Raw genomic sequence first — 15,219 nt, 5'->3', positions numbered from 1 at the left:
GCTTCCACTCCCCAGTCTTCACCTTTTCTCTTGCCGCCTCCATCTCTACCGTCATCTTCGTGCCAGTTATTCAGCCAATAAAGTGTAGGCCTATGTATTTCATAGAAAATTGTGTCTAGTACTATATCAAATACAAAGGTTTAATTGGCATCTTTATTTCAAACGACCCGACCGACCGTAATGTCTTAGAAATATTTTTGGATGACTCATAACCGCTCGTGACCGCAGGCACCCGCTTATTTTGGATCAACCCGCGCAACACTGGCATCCAGAGAATATCATAGAAACAGCAAGAAATGCTGGGGGAAACCCGCAACATAAATGAACTTTTCCTCCATTTTGCTTAGGAACTAATGTGGTCGGAACCAAAGTTTACAGGATTGTGTTCTCTGGTATCCTCTCAGGCGGAGGTATCCTCTGGTATCCTCTCAGGCGGAGGATACCATCATTGCTCATCATTACATATGGCTATATATATATATTTTTTTTTTAAATAGCTAATAAAAATAGCATTTCTCTAGGGAAATGTCATATTGCAAGAAATATCGTTATCGCAATATTCAACAACATCATCGCATATTTTCCCAATATCGTGCAGCCCTAATGCACGATCGGTTCCGTGTTTTGTCTCAGCACGCCCAGTTACATCCGGTGCTGTGCGTCGGATGCCGTTTTTGCATTAGGTGGAGATTACACTCTCTGTTTACAAGAACTTCCAGCAGTTAACATGAATGATGTTATCAATATTGTGAGGAAGTTAGCGGCCACACCTAATGCTGCGTTCACACCAAACGCGAATAGAGCGTCTGGCGCGAGTGATTTCAATGTTAAGTCAATGTAAAGACACGTTTACGCGTCATGCGGTACGAATGAGGCGTTTAGCGCGGCGCGGTATACGAGAATGACACGAATTGACACGCGAATTAGGTGAATTGAGCGTCTGGCGTGAGTGGTGCATTGTGCAGTCACGCGTTTGACGCGAATTTTTTTTACTTTGGCGTCAATTCGCGCCGCGTTAACCCAATCAGGAGCCTGCTTGCTGCTGTCACGTGGTGAAGTAACGTGATAAACGGGGGCAGGCCCGCTTTTCAGTTTATAATGTAATTTGAAATGTTTTAGCCTCAATAACTTATTTTATATGTTTGGCCTCAATAACTTATTTTGTAATATGACTAAATGCCCGTGTGAAAGAAGTAATGACATTGTTCAGATGTTAACTATGAATGTGACACTGAACACTTGCACTACATTTCTGAATGAGATGAAGAAAAAAACACATAATTAAAGAAGTCGTTTGACCTACGTTATAACGAGTCATTCATGTATTTTAACTTATATGTTTCATATAATAGAACCGAAGCTATAGATTGTGAATCTAAACATGTCTCGTTGACCAGCGGCAGACGTCAGGAGGACTAGTCGAGGTAAGGCTGTTCCCGGCGGGTTACATGAGCGCTGAGGATCGCCTGGATCTCACAACTCCGAAACGTCAGATCAAATGTTTTAAAAAGGCGCTATCTTTATAAATAAACCACAGATTTGAGCTTTAAACAACTACATTCTCGACTGAACAACTCTTAAAACTACGTTTCGTGACACAATAACAGTAGTATTTTTAAATTTGGCCTTTCTTGCTAACAGAACCGCCTAGCACTTGCCCTCCCGGAAGAAGCGGATTACGCCTCGGACGGGCGTCAATTTCGCTTCAAACGCTTGCTTTTTACGAATGCATTCAAAATGTTCAAGCGTCAAACTAGACACGATGGACGCGAATTTGACGCTCTAGTCGCGTTTGGTGTGAACGCAGCATTCGAGTAAGAAAGAGAAGTTTTCAAAATGTGCATATTTATTGGGGATATCGAGAGGTAGATGATAAATCTGTATGTTGCTCTTTCTGTATACACCAAACTTTTTGCTAGAACTTTTTTAGACCCGCTCGAGCTCAAGAGCAGTGCGGGCGCTGGAGAAGTCGGTGACCGTGGGGAAGCTTCGGCTTTTGTGGCAGTCACAGCCAGCCGTCCTCATGGTCCTCGACTTCTCTCAGGCGGGAGAGCGACCGGCTCAGGTGTGGGCCTTGCCACCTCAGGCGCTTGCCTCACCGGCCGGGACGGAGGCAGATGACATTGGTATGAATCAGTTTATCATCACAATCCTAATAGTAACTAAAATGTATCATTAATAGCTAAATTGATGGTTTGTTTTTCAGATGAGCTCTTCCCCAGTATGAGGAGTTGCCACCAGTCGGGGCGGAGGCCACAGCGCTGTGGAGACCCGATGACCTGGAGGCCAATATAAGTATGAATCCGTTTATCATCACAATCCTAATAGAGCTGCAGTTACTCGATAAGTGGTCCACTAAATTGATGGTTTGTTTTTCAGATGAGCTCTTCCCCAGTTTTCCAATTGGGTTGATTTAGACATGTGGGAGGTTTTGTTTTGATTTATGTCAGTCCGTTTTAATAAAGTTTTGAAAAATTTGACGTTGGGTGTTTGTGTCCTTGTCTTTTTTGGCCGCATAAATGATGCGTAAACAAATCAGGACACTGGCGGCTTCAGTTCTCACCAGTGGAAGAGAGCGAAGGGGTGTCGTCCATCTTTTTCTACAGCCTATGTAGCAGACTAACGGTTTGAGGGGAGTTGCCGTGCCCTCGCGAGCCAGATCACATGACAGGAAGAGAAGTCGTTTCGAGGGTGGAGGGAAGGATAACGTATTTGATTAATGATTTAAAAAAATTATGGAGTGCAAAGATAAATCATTTATAATAAACACTACAATATTACATATAAAAAAATACGAATTGTACAATTGTATTTCATGGCAACTTTAAAGTGGTTTTGTACATATTGAAAATGAGTTATAGAACTGTTTATGATAATAATAATAATAATAATAAGGCTGCAGACTAATAACAACCACATAAATGCATTAAATTAAAAGTTTAGGATAATGTAGGATATGTCCATGAATGAAGGCACATTTTGTGTTTTAACATGTACATCAAGTGTTAATACCTACAGTCAAACCAAACTTTATTCAGACACCTTCAACATATCTCACATTATCACAGTTTATTCGCTGTAGTTTAGAAAATGGTAATAAAATATAACAAGATCTCTGAGTTATCAGATCAGTTGATATTTCACTGGATTTGGCCATTGTTCTGCGTTTACACTTGGCATTAACATGGGACCTGTATCTGGATGCAGTGCCGTCGCAGGTGGGATGCGAGGCCCTGTGCGAACTTAAAATGCGAGGCCCTGCTCTTTGATGTGGATGCTCAATTGCATGAATAACAGTCACGCGTAGCTGTTCTAGTTCTATTGCACGAATAATCTCGCTGCAATACGTTTTTATCAAGTAGAATAATACAGCATCATGCGCATAGTCTAAGGCGCCGCAATAGGGCAGGTAAGCCAGGCAATTCCCAGGGGTACCGCATTGTAAGGCCCCCAAGGGCTGATCATTTAAACAATCAGAAATGTTAATATAAAGACGCAGAAAAATTTCTGCATCCCCCTCAGTGGGGCCGCTCTCTCGTTACTCTCGTTATGCGTTTACCTTTTTCAAACTGGTGCAGCGCTGACTCGCGGTAGCTAGAAAATGCATGATTTGATTATGAAAAGGACTTATCCGTCCAGCTCGCTCTAACTTTAACCTAGATAAATGTTCCCTATTATAGGTGCATATCCAAGTGTTTGCGGAGTGTGGAGCGCGCAATGCATGACAGACGTCGGCGCGAACACTTTCATTTTCCTATCAACAGTGGAAACAACTTTAAATAGGCTACTCAATCTATTCTGGTCATACATAAAAGAATAATGCATCAGTCGCAAACTCACAATAACAAGAAAACGTTGACCTTTTGTAAAATAAAATAAAACAAACAAGGCGCGCTTTCATTGTCTCCGTGGCGTGAACTGGAGCGCGTCTCAAAAATGAACTGAAATACAGTGTATGTATAGCCTCAAGAACATGATGAATATTTCTATATAAATCTCGAAATTTCCACTTTTAAACGAAACAAATTTAATCGAAAGCAAATACCGGCTGATTAGGCTGTAATAATAATCCGTATGAAAGGTGCATTTCTCTCTAAAGACGCATCCACTTCAGCGGAGATGTATATAGATGTGTTTGCAGCCGACACTGATTTAGAAATATATATTTTTTATTAATAAACAATAAAAATGCCTCGTTATTTTTTCAGACATATTATCATTAGCCTGCTTTGGCCGGTGCTTTGCGGCAAGATTTATGCATGCGCTTGAGCGCGGAATAGGCTATATTCCTCCATATACACCCAGTATTTAAGCAGAAATTAATATAAACGTGAGATTAGTCAACTAATTGCTTAAATGAATGACTAGCTGTCGACTACAAAAATATTTAGTCTATGGCAATTCTAATCAATGCATTTAGGCTAGTTGACATTTATTTAATTAGTAATAGTATCCAGCTCTTTACGTTAAATTAGTTGAGTTAACAATTAGTTAATGAACTAATAAAATAATAAAACAAAGATTAAATTAAGATGCTAACTACATATTTCTATATAGTATTGCTTGTTCCACCACAAGACAGTTTTTAAGTTGACAATCCGTTACACATTTGAAGATTTACTGTATCTTGAAGATTGTTGTATTGTATTTTATCTTCTGTTATAAAGATGAAGATTGACATTTCCTTTTTTCAGAACTTGATTCGTGCTTCCGAAATCGGTCGCGTTCTCCCGTCTTCAATGAGGACGCATTACGTATAGCGACAATGAAAAACCCGCTTAATTTGTTGGATTTTTTTTTTATGTGACCTTGACAGACAAAAAAAAACAAAAAAAACAGCAGGATTGCGAGGCCCCCTAGTGGCGCGAGGCCCTGTGCGGTTGCACAGTTCGCACAGTCTATGGCACAACGGGAGGCTGCAGTTTCAGGACCCCAGTTTTAGGACCGCAGTTTTAGGACCCTAGTTTATTGTGACAGCGCCACCTACAGAACTGGATTACCAAAAACACAAATTTAACCCCTTTCGCGGCAAAGATAACAGATCACATTGTTAATCACAACAGATTGTTGTTCAACATTCATTACTCGTTAAAACATCACACTCTTACTTATTTTATCTGGACAAACTGAGCATCATTAGAAAGATTTAAGACTCGATAGTGTTTATGATAAAACTCAAACAGCGAACACAGAGAGATCTGGGTCTCCTCTTCCTGATTTGCGTCAGTAATGTCAAAGAACGTATATTGACAAGAAGTGAAAGCCAATAGAACGTTCCATTGCAACACCAGCGCCCAGCAGCAGCCCTACGTTTCCGCCATTTTGGGGTGAAAGCGACTCGGCAGTCCACTACTAGTGATGTGTCATCTCTTGTTCGCGAAGGAGCCGGCTCTAAGAGCCGATTCTTTGAAAAGAGCCGGACTTCCCATCACTATCCACTAGCTTCTTGCTGTCGCTATGGCAATATCAGCTGCTTTATATATATATAAAAAGTACATTAAAGATCAAATCCTAACTGAATGATGACAACATATAATAACGTACAATCACTAGACTAGTGATCATCAAATCCCGTTTAACAGTTTATTTCACAGACTTAGACAAGTCTTCTTTTCCCCACAAAACCTTCAGTTTGGTTTGACATTCTTTGAAGTTCAAGTATTAGCATTTCAAACACTGAATTAATACCAATATATAAGTTGCATGCCATAAAGGCCAAATTTACCTGTCAGGGTCTTTGGGAAACCGATGAAAGGCAAGATTTGTACTGCACTGATAGTTTTTGCAGTTTATTGCCGAGCACTGCTTTCTTTTATTCCACTTGGACTTCGTTGTCATTCTGTTTGTTTATGTGTAACTGTTACGGTAACTGTTATCTGTGCTGTTGTCCAGTAACTCCAGTTGGAATCTTCACCCCAAAATGGCGGCCGCGCCACCTAGTGGCTGTTACCCAGAAAGCATCAGAGTTTCGCCTCTTGTTCTTCTATACTCTTTGGTAATGTACGCAAGTCTCATTCGCTGTACAGCTGTCAATCATCTCACGTGGTTCAACGTGATAATAATCCTGCCCTTCTGCATGACGCGGTCCTGTTATCCGTGATAACAAAGCTAAGACACATCTCTTCACCTGAAACAAGAAGCTAATAAATGCACGATTTCGAGTATATGTGGTTTGTGTGTGATTTTCGTGCAATTTTGGGTATTTTCATATGAATTAAGAATGTTTACAGTATTGCCAAGCAAGGTGTAGCCATTAGTTGCATATAAATTGCTTTATTATACCATATTTCAACATCTTTTTATGACTTAAAACCATTTTAAACCGCGAACGGAATATGGTACAAATATCCTATCTTACTCGATGGTGGTTTAAAGTGAGCTTTAAGTAAAAGTTTAATATTAATCTTTTAAATTGTATCATGTAGCTTGATGCTACTTCCTCTAATCCACCTGCTGCAGGAGCTTTTCAATTCCATAATCTTATTTGTTAAAATATATATATATTTTCTAATGAGACTTAGGATCAAGGTGGATCTTGATACTATGTACAAACTAAACCACCTGGATCCTAGAACTGCGGTCCTGAAACAGCAGCCGCCGCTATATCATCCAGTTCGATAGGTGGCGCTGTCACAAAAAACTAGGGTCCTAAAACTGCGGTCCTAAAACTGGGGTCCTAAAACTGCAGCCTCCGGTTGTGCAGGAATATACTACTGAGTCTATGCGACGGCTCTGTCTGGATGTTGTCCACATACACATTGAAAAGACGAGTGTAAACGCGCTTCTGATGGGAATGTTATCCGATCAGCGTGTCCAGTTTCGGAGGTAGTCGAGGACGCATTGTGATCGGATCTCAGTGTAATGTAAACGCAATCCAGCCATCGTGTCTGCATTCACAGGTGGACGTCATTTAAATCCCCGCCAGTCTCCCCACGTGGCTGTCAGAAAATAATGTCCAGACGCAGTTTAGATAATAAATTACATTTATTTGAACCTTACAATAAACGTCAATATTTAAAACAGTTTATTTAGACTTACATGATACTGTGTGTGTCATTTTTAATTGTGCAACTCTGAACGAGGCGATCGCCTGTAGGCCTACAACTTACAGCTGTGAGACATGAAATCTTAATGAAGAGCGTGCGCTGCTTTGCCAGAGGAATAATAGGACTAAACTTTTTAAATTTTATGTTTTAAATGTTCAGAGCTCTGCTCCAGATCGTCCACCCTCCGTTCAAGCTCCACGATCCGTTTGTCCTTGTCAATGTTTTGGAGGCGCAGCTGTTTAACCTCCTCTAATAATTCCAGAAGAAGTATAGAAAAACACGTGTGTGTGTGTGTGTGTGTGTGTGTAGTGAGCGCACTGTCTCCAGCTATAGCGTGTGTGTGTGGGTGTGGGTGTGTCATTCATTCATCCTCATCAACATCCTCTTCCTCATCCACTGAAACAGCTGGACTCAGTCAGGAACGAGAGAGCTCAGATTCTGCCTGAGAAACTCAACATGAACACAAATAAAACAGGAGATATGCTGGAAATGCTCTTCATGAACGTTGTTGTTTCTTTATTTGTTGGCTGACTGTCTTTGCTCATTGTCACACTGTTGAGGTTCAGCGGCTGGTAGTGAAGCAGAATTATAGCACATCAACCGCATTTATACAGGACACTCAGATGATCTGCGGTAACTGCTCAATCTTTTCATATCTTTTTATCATGTCTTTATGTTTTGGGCCAAATAATGGAGAGTATCAGTGACTCAATCATTATTCCATGATGAGACTTAAAGGAACACTTCACCTCTGGAAAGATGAATGTGTATTTAAAATGGGTCATTTATGTAGAAGAAATGTGAAATTATTTTTGAATTTGGAGCCTTTAGACTGAGAAAAGACAGAAAATGTATTTTTGGCTTATGGGGATGAAAGACAACAACTCCCAGAATGCACTTGCTTCGCTGCCCTAGGAGGAGGCCACGCCTACCGGTAAGATATCGCAGTAAACAACAAGGCTATGCTACTAGTGAGTCTCCGTGAGTCGACAGTATTTTGATGTCGCCCAAAATGTCCAGGATTCGGCTTTTGCGTTCTTCAGTCGCCATTCCTCATGTTTACTGTGACGAGCAGGAACGAGACTGACGGCCGCGGAGAACGATGCGAGCCCGGTGGTGTGATTACTGATGAGTGGCGCCGGCGCCTGTGAGACGCACCGGTCTCGTATCTCTCACGGAGGAGCGGGAATTTTCCTAGCAATGTTAAAACGCACATCAAACGATCACTTGTTTAGCGTTCATGTAAACACTACATTCAGGTTCACCAATCGGAATGAATTTAGTTAGATTGAAACTCAAGGTGAGCATGTAAACTATGAATGCGACTGCAGAAAGCAAAAGCCGAATCCTAGACATTTTGGACGATCTCGACGGCCGGACATGTCCGGGAAAAAGAGGATGGTCACCGCTACTACTCAGCTTTCTCCACAGAATAAGAAACTGTTAGCTTACCTTCTAAATAAAGAATGGCTGACATATGTACATTCTGTGAGTGAGATCCCTCTATGGGCGGGTTGAAAACATGCGGAACAGCGCCTTCTACTGGATAAATGATGAGCTAGTGTTTGTAGTCTTACCCTTATTCAAAGAAATTTGACTTCCTGCTTTTTATGACGCAAATTGACGATTTTTGCGTCATAAAAAGCAGGAAGTGGAATACTTAAATCCTTATTTCTCTCATCTCAGGGGAAAATAAGGGAATAAACCATGACCATTCGAAAATGTGACTGGGTTTCTAAAGATACAAAGTCTAATGCAAATGGGTGAAGTGTTCCTTTAAAAAAAAAAAAAGAATCATGGTTACCCTCATTCACTGATTATATTGTTTAATTTCTGAATTGATGTGTTCAGTTTTCTGTACTCATGACTCACTGTACATGGCTAAAGAATCTGTAATGTTCAAAATGTGGCTTAGTGTGTGTAACACTGAATACATGCTGATTAATAAATGAATGCAGTGTGTTTTTGGACATAACAACAACACAATTCCCTATAAAGTTAGCATTGGATGGTTTGTTGTTTTATATATTTATATAGGCTAGGCTATTATTTGTTATTTGTATATCTGTTCATAATATAAAGCGATCGAGTCTCTTCAGGAGATTTGGACTAAACCGCTCGATTTAAATAGATTATAGTTTAACAGTATCTTTAACTCTGCCAGAGTTCATTTAAAATACCTTCATTTGTGTTCCGAAAATGATCGAAAGTCTCACGTGCTTGGAATGAACTGAGTGTGATTAAATGTTGACCCTTTTTTATTTCTGGTGAACTGTCTCTTTAAATGTGTTCGCGGCGACGTCACCGGCAGCGCGAGTTCCATATCACGTCACAGGCCGAGTTGTTCAGGTCAGTCAGTGCAGCGATTATCGTCAGAGTCAGAGTTAGTCAGAGCCAGAGTTAGTTAGTGCCAGAGTTAGTCAGAGTCAGAGTTAGTTAGTGCCAGAGTTAGTTAGTGCCAGAGTTAGTCAGAGTCAGAGTTAGTCAGAGCCAGAGTTAGTCAGAGCCAGAGTTAGTCAGTGCCAGAGTTAGTCAGAGCCAGAGTTAGTCAGAGCCAGAGTTAGTCAGAGCCAGAGTTAGTCAGAGCCAGAGTTAGTCAGAGCCAGAGTTAGTCAGAGCCAGAGTTAGTTAGTGCCAGAGTTAGTTAGTGCCAGAGTTAGTTAGTGCCAGAGTTAGTCAGAGCCAGAGTTAGTTAGTGCCAGAGTTAGTTAGTGCCAGAGTTAGTCAGTGCCAGAGTTAGACATGACGGAGGAGAGAAACTCAACGGAGGAGAGTGAAGCTCCCGCTTCCCCTAGAGTCGCGTGGGAGAACAACACCACAGGTTAACACACACACACACACCAAAACACTTTTGACCACATTATAATTTAGACCATGCGTACCGGAGTGTGAAGTCTGGACGGTTATGAAAATGTTGGCAATTATTACTCCCATTATTACATGTTGCGACAATTTACCAAACCAGAATCCTTAGCAAAGCCATGAAGATCCTATCAGACATGCTCTGTTTAATGAGTTCGAGAGATTACCATCGGTCTGTGATTTAGGATGCCAGCAAAAAATTTTTTTGCAAAAAAAAGAAAAAGCTTTTAAAATGTGTTTTTGAGTTTTCGTATGTTTGTTTTATTTCTGTGTATGCATGTTAAAACTCATTGCAACAAAACCTCAACATGGGGATAATAATAAAAGTCAACAGAACATATTAATATGCAAATTGGATACAGTGTACAGATAGATTGTTTTGAATGGGAATTACATTTATGGTCATTTTACCCTCATATTGCATAAAGTAAAATGAAATGGCATATCAATTCATTCCGATATATCTTCCATAACAAAGTTGAGAATCATCTTTATACAATGTTTGGTTAAAAAAAATCCCGAAATCTAAACATTTATTGGTGAATGAAAAAAAAAAATCCCAATGTAATTTTGTGTAATTTTATTGTTAAACAACAGAGTCCAGGGGCCTCATTTATAACCGTTGCGTACGCACAAAACAGGCCCTGAAAGAGGCGTACGCCACTTCCGACGCATAAGTTGTGATTTATAAAAACAAACTTGACGGGAAAATGTGCGCACCTGCACGCAAACTCTGACCCATGCGTACGAACGTTTTGGAGACGGAGCAGTTTGGCGACACCGATGGTGAGCTGGAGTTATATGTCTTTTTGGTCACTTTTAGACAGAAAATCGAAATAAAATTATACATAATACAAATATAATTTCACTCACCAAGCCTATCACTTGAAGCAAATATCCACACCTTAAATGTCCGAGCCAGCGAGTGTTGGGCCGTTTAGTGAAACTGACGCATATCTAACGGCAGATGAAGTAAAACTGAAATCTTCATTATGAGTCCTAATCATAAATAGGCTACAGTGCATGTTCACAATAACAGTTTAAATAAAATAATACTTCTGATATAAACATTTAGATTAAATATACCACTCTCATTAATGGAGTTAAACACTGTATGACATTTACTGAAAAGTTAAAAAATATATAAATATTCAATAAATATCCTATAAATAAAAATGCTTTTGAACACTTTTCCTTTGGCATGCTGTGTTTTAATGTTTTAACTACAGAGATTGCTTGTCATGATAATAGCATATTGTGCAAATATAATGCACAACAAGGTCTATCGGTTTCCATTAAAAATATAAATAAATTAAAAATACTATTTGGTCAGTGGAAAAGATTGAGAAAAACTTTCTCTGAAATGTTTTTTACACTATTAGATTTATTTATTCAAAAACAAGGCAAGCATAGACTACTAAATGATTTGTATTAACGTAACGTGACGGCACATCCGTATTTCATATTTTCCTAATGTCTTGTACCGTTAAACATGTTATCACGTGGATGAATAATCATATGCAAATGATATGCAGATGAGGATATGCATAGTAAAACTAGGCGTTGTAAGCTCCATATATGGTTATTTCGGGGAGGAGACGCACGTGCGCACAATCTTCCGCTGTCTGGGATTTATAAAGTGAATCCTGCGCAGGTTCTGGCGTACGCACGGTTTTATAAGTCTGAATATTTTTTTGCGCACGCCATTTTTGGCTTTTGGGCGCACGTACACTTTTAGTAAGGATCCTACGCACCGTTTTATAAATGAGGCCCCAGGTGTCCACTACAGAGAACATGCATATGGATAACATATCCTTTTCACAACTGATTTGTTTCTTATGCTCTAAACAATGTAATGACATTAAAAAACTACTAAATTCACAAAACTTTTTTCTCTGGGTGTCAGGAGCATATAAACAGACATAAACAGGAGACAATTATAATGTGACGTGTGTGTGTTCTTCAATGCAGAACTAGTGCATCATTCAGCCGTAATCTGTGCTAATAACACACACGTTTCTCATCAATATTGTTGTTTGCAGAAAACTCAAAGTGGACGAGTGTGTGTGCCAGCGGCATCCAGAGAGCGTGGAAGGCGGGAAAACGTCTCTTCACCAAAGAGACCAAAGTGTGTGCTTTTGTGCCCGAGCAGGAGCGTCCACACACACCGCAGGAGCGTCCACACACACCGCAGGAGCGTCCACACACACCGCAGGAGCGTCCACGTCCACTGGGGTCCAGGCCGACACGCAGTGAGTGTTTATTATCGTCACTCATGCTTCTGGCTTTAGTGTAATCTCTACTCCTGTGGTCTCCTGGCCTCAGGTGTGTTTGCGGCTGGACTTCAGGCTCACGCTGGATATTATTAACATGCTAACGTGTGTTTTTCAGGATCCTTTAAATCTCTTTATGAGTGTGTGAAGGAACTCAAATGCAGAGGCGATCGGAGTGATCATATGGGATTTCGCAAGTCGGATAGCAAACGAGTATGTTACTCACACTTTTCCCTCTTGTTCTCTTCTGCCTTTAGTCTTCAGTCCTGACATAAACATACAGTTTTGATCAGAAATGTAGAGATTGTAGATGCACATAAACTAAAGTGGATCAGATTACTTACGTTTGCAACAATTTTCTTCACTTTTTAGGTGCTCATCAGTTTTTTTAAGAAGAGCCGGCCTGAGAAGTTGGTGGACTTTGTAAGTTGACAACTTTATTCTTCATGAAATTCTCCAATAATCGTTTTATTAAATTCTAATTTGGTAATTGATAAATCTGTATGTAGACCGTATAAGATATAGTTGAAAGCCTAGAAACTTCATTTGTAAAGTACATTGCTTTCATCTTTAATAAACTCTTTAAGCCCAAAGTATGTGGTTTAGCCCCAAGTATATTTAAGTAATTAAATGAATATAAACATGTGATTAATTGACTGATGGCTCGAATGAATGACAGGAACGCCCAAGAGTTTACTTTGAAAGGCTGGCGAGATGAAAAAGTATCCCGGGCCTTTAGTCACGAGATCAGAGATTAGTTAGGAGTCAACTAACCTTCTGTCGACCTCTTTTCTTTAGCCCGGCTATTCCACTCCGCTGAGCCAAGACGCAGCGGCCATGTTGCAGCTACAACAGTCTCCGACTAGCACACACATCATACACTTATATGAGATATTTGTGAGGAAAGATGAAGACATCCTGGTGCTGGAATATCCTCATCACGCGATGACCTTGTTTGAATATGTCCAGAGAAACCGAGGCAGCCTGACTGAGATTGCAGTGAAGCACATCATTCGTCAGCTCGTTGTGGCGCTGCAGCATTGCATGCATCACGGCATCTTTCATAACACACACATGAAGAACATCCTCATATATCCAAACAGCCTGCAGGTCAAGCTGATGGACTTCAGAGGCGCACTGATCCTCCCAGAGACACGTGAGTCGGCTTCTCCAACACCGCCCACTGTTGATGTGTTTGATGATGCTTTACTAAACTCTGCACATGTGTTCCTACAGGAGCTGATGAACCCATTTTAAATGCAGCGGTCAGGAAGTACGCGGAGTGGGCCGTGAGCGACGACATACAGAAACTGCTGGATGCGCTGGTGCCAAGAATAAGCCGATGGTTTTGGCAAATGTCGCATCTGTCCAAAGGTGAGCCCTGGTGAAAAAAAAATATGTTAAGTATACTTGAAGCCAGACTAATTATTAGTATACTTCAAGTGTATTAATGATTAGTTAACTTAAAGTGTGCTATTTTGAAAAAACTAATTTTGTACTAAGTATATTTTAGTAGTAATTAAGTTGTAGTAAAGCATAACTTTAAATGTATTTAGTGTACTTTTGTGTACTAAATTGGAACAACTTTAAGTATATTTAGTATACTTTAAGTATATGCCTGTGTAGGGACTAGTTACATACTTGATTAGTGTATTAAAGTGTACTTTATTTGTGTTACAAGTACATTACAAATTAATTACAAGTGTCTTCGAAACATACAAGAAATATACCATAAATGTATTAAAATATATAATAAGTATACTTGCAGCAACACTAATTACAAGTATACTTCAAGTGTGTTAAGGATTAGTTAACTTTAAGTGTGCTATTTTGAAACAACTAATTTTGTACTAAGTATATTTTAGTTATATTTAAATTGTAGTAAAGCATAACTTTTAAGTGTATTTAGTGTACTTTTGTGTGCTAAATTGGAACAACTTCAAGTATACTTAGTATACTTGAAGTATATGCCTGTGTAGGGACTAGTTACATACTTGATTAGTGATAATAAAGTGTACTTTATCTGTGTTACAAGTACATTACAAAATCATTACGAGCAATATACAAGTCTATTATGTTTGAGTAAAAATGATATTCTCCGTAATACCTTTGGCTTAATCCAAATACTACAAATAGCACACTTTGTCTTCAATAACAAATGCACATTAAAAAGTGTATTTAAGCATATATTTATTACAAATGTACTTATAGTGCACTTGTAACCCATCAATAGGATAACACCATAAAATAAAAGGAGGAAAAATATCTACTTAGGGTCTGAGCTCACCAAATACTTATAATCACAACTTAAAGTATATGAAGTCCCGGGTTCGGGGTGTCACACCTTGCATTAAAAAAAATATTTAAAAAAATTATAATGTGTGTCTGCACTTATTTAAACTAGTGTCTAAAATCCTAACTAGACAGATAAATAAAATAAAATACAAATTATTGAACCAAAGGAATGAAATAAAATATGAAATATGAATTAATGAATAATAATGAAATTAATGAATGAAACAATCAGTTCACTGAACAGTAACTGTATTCACTGAAATCTCACTTCGCTGTTCACTTCATAGGCACGCATCACTTTGTACACATCCAGTGTTTCCGCTACATTCATTCAGCCGTGGTGGGCCGCCACACCAAAAATCCTCCCGCCACGGCTGCATTGTGCATACTATTGTGTTATTGTTAAGCCCCTCTAAAGGCATAAAAAACATTGTAAAGCACCATAAAGTTTTCGTGCACTATATTCCAAGACTTCTAAAGTCATTCGATAGCATAATGTGAGGTAAAAAATAATATCGTTAAATAAAGTCGTTAAAGGTAGGGTAGGTCAGAATTGTCTAAAAAAAACTTTTATTCAAATTTGTTTAAACTGTTTTTATATACCAATGCATAATTAAAATGCAAGTACTCTGAAATAGAGAGTATACAAAACCGAGTGACTCTAGTGTATTTAATCTTCAATAAACACAGCTCATTAATTCCATTCCCTCCCACCTAAAAACGGGTGCGCGACTGCGCGCACG

The 15,219-nt window shown here is 39.4% G+C and overlaps 1 long non-coding RNA gene across 1 annotated transcript; it reads left to right on the top strand.

Annotated features, from left to right (window-relative positions):
• The first annotated feature begins 1,089 nt into the window (after nucleotides 1–1,089).
• Nucleotides 1,090–2,637, top strand: LOC306997637. The gene is made up of 3 exons (XR_013797415.1): nucleotides 1,090–2,126; nucleotides 2,207–2,295; nucleotides 2,380–2,637. It is a non-coding gene; the product is annotated as an uncharacterized lncRNA (long non-coding RNA).
• Nucleotides 2,638–15,219: the final 12,582 nt, after the last annotated feature.

Source organism: Phoxinus phoxinus, assembly GCF_949152265.1.
Source record: "Phoxinus phoxinus genome assembly, chromosome: 4".
NCBI lineage: Eukaryota > Metazoa > Chordata > Actinopteri > Cypriniformes > Leuciscidae > Phoxinus > Phoxinus phoxinus.
The sequence above is the reverse complement of the archived record's forward strand: the minus strand, read 5'-3'. Positions and strand labels throughout refer to the sequence as shown.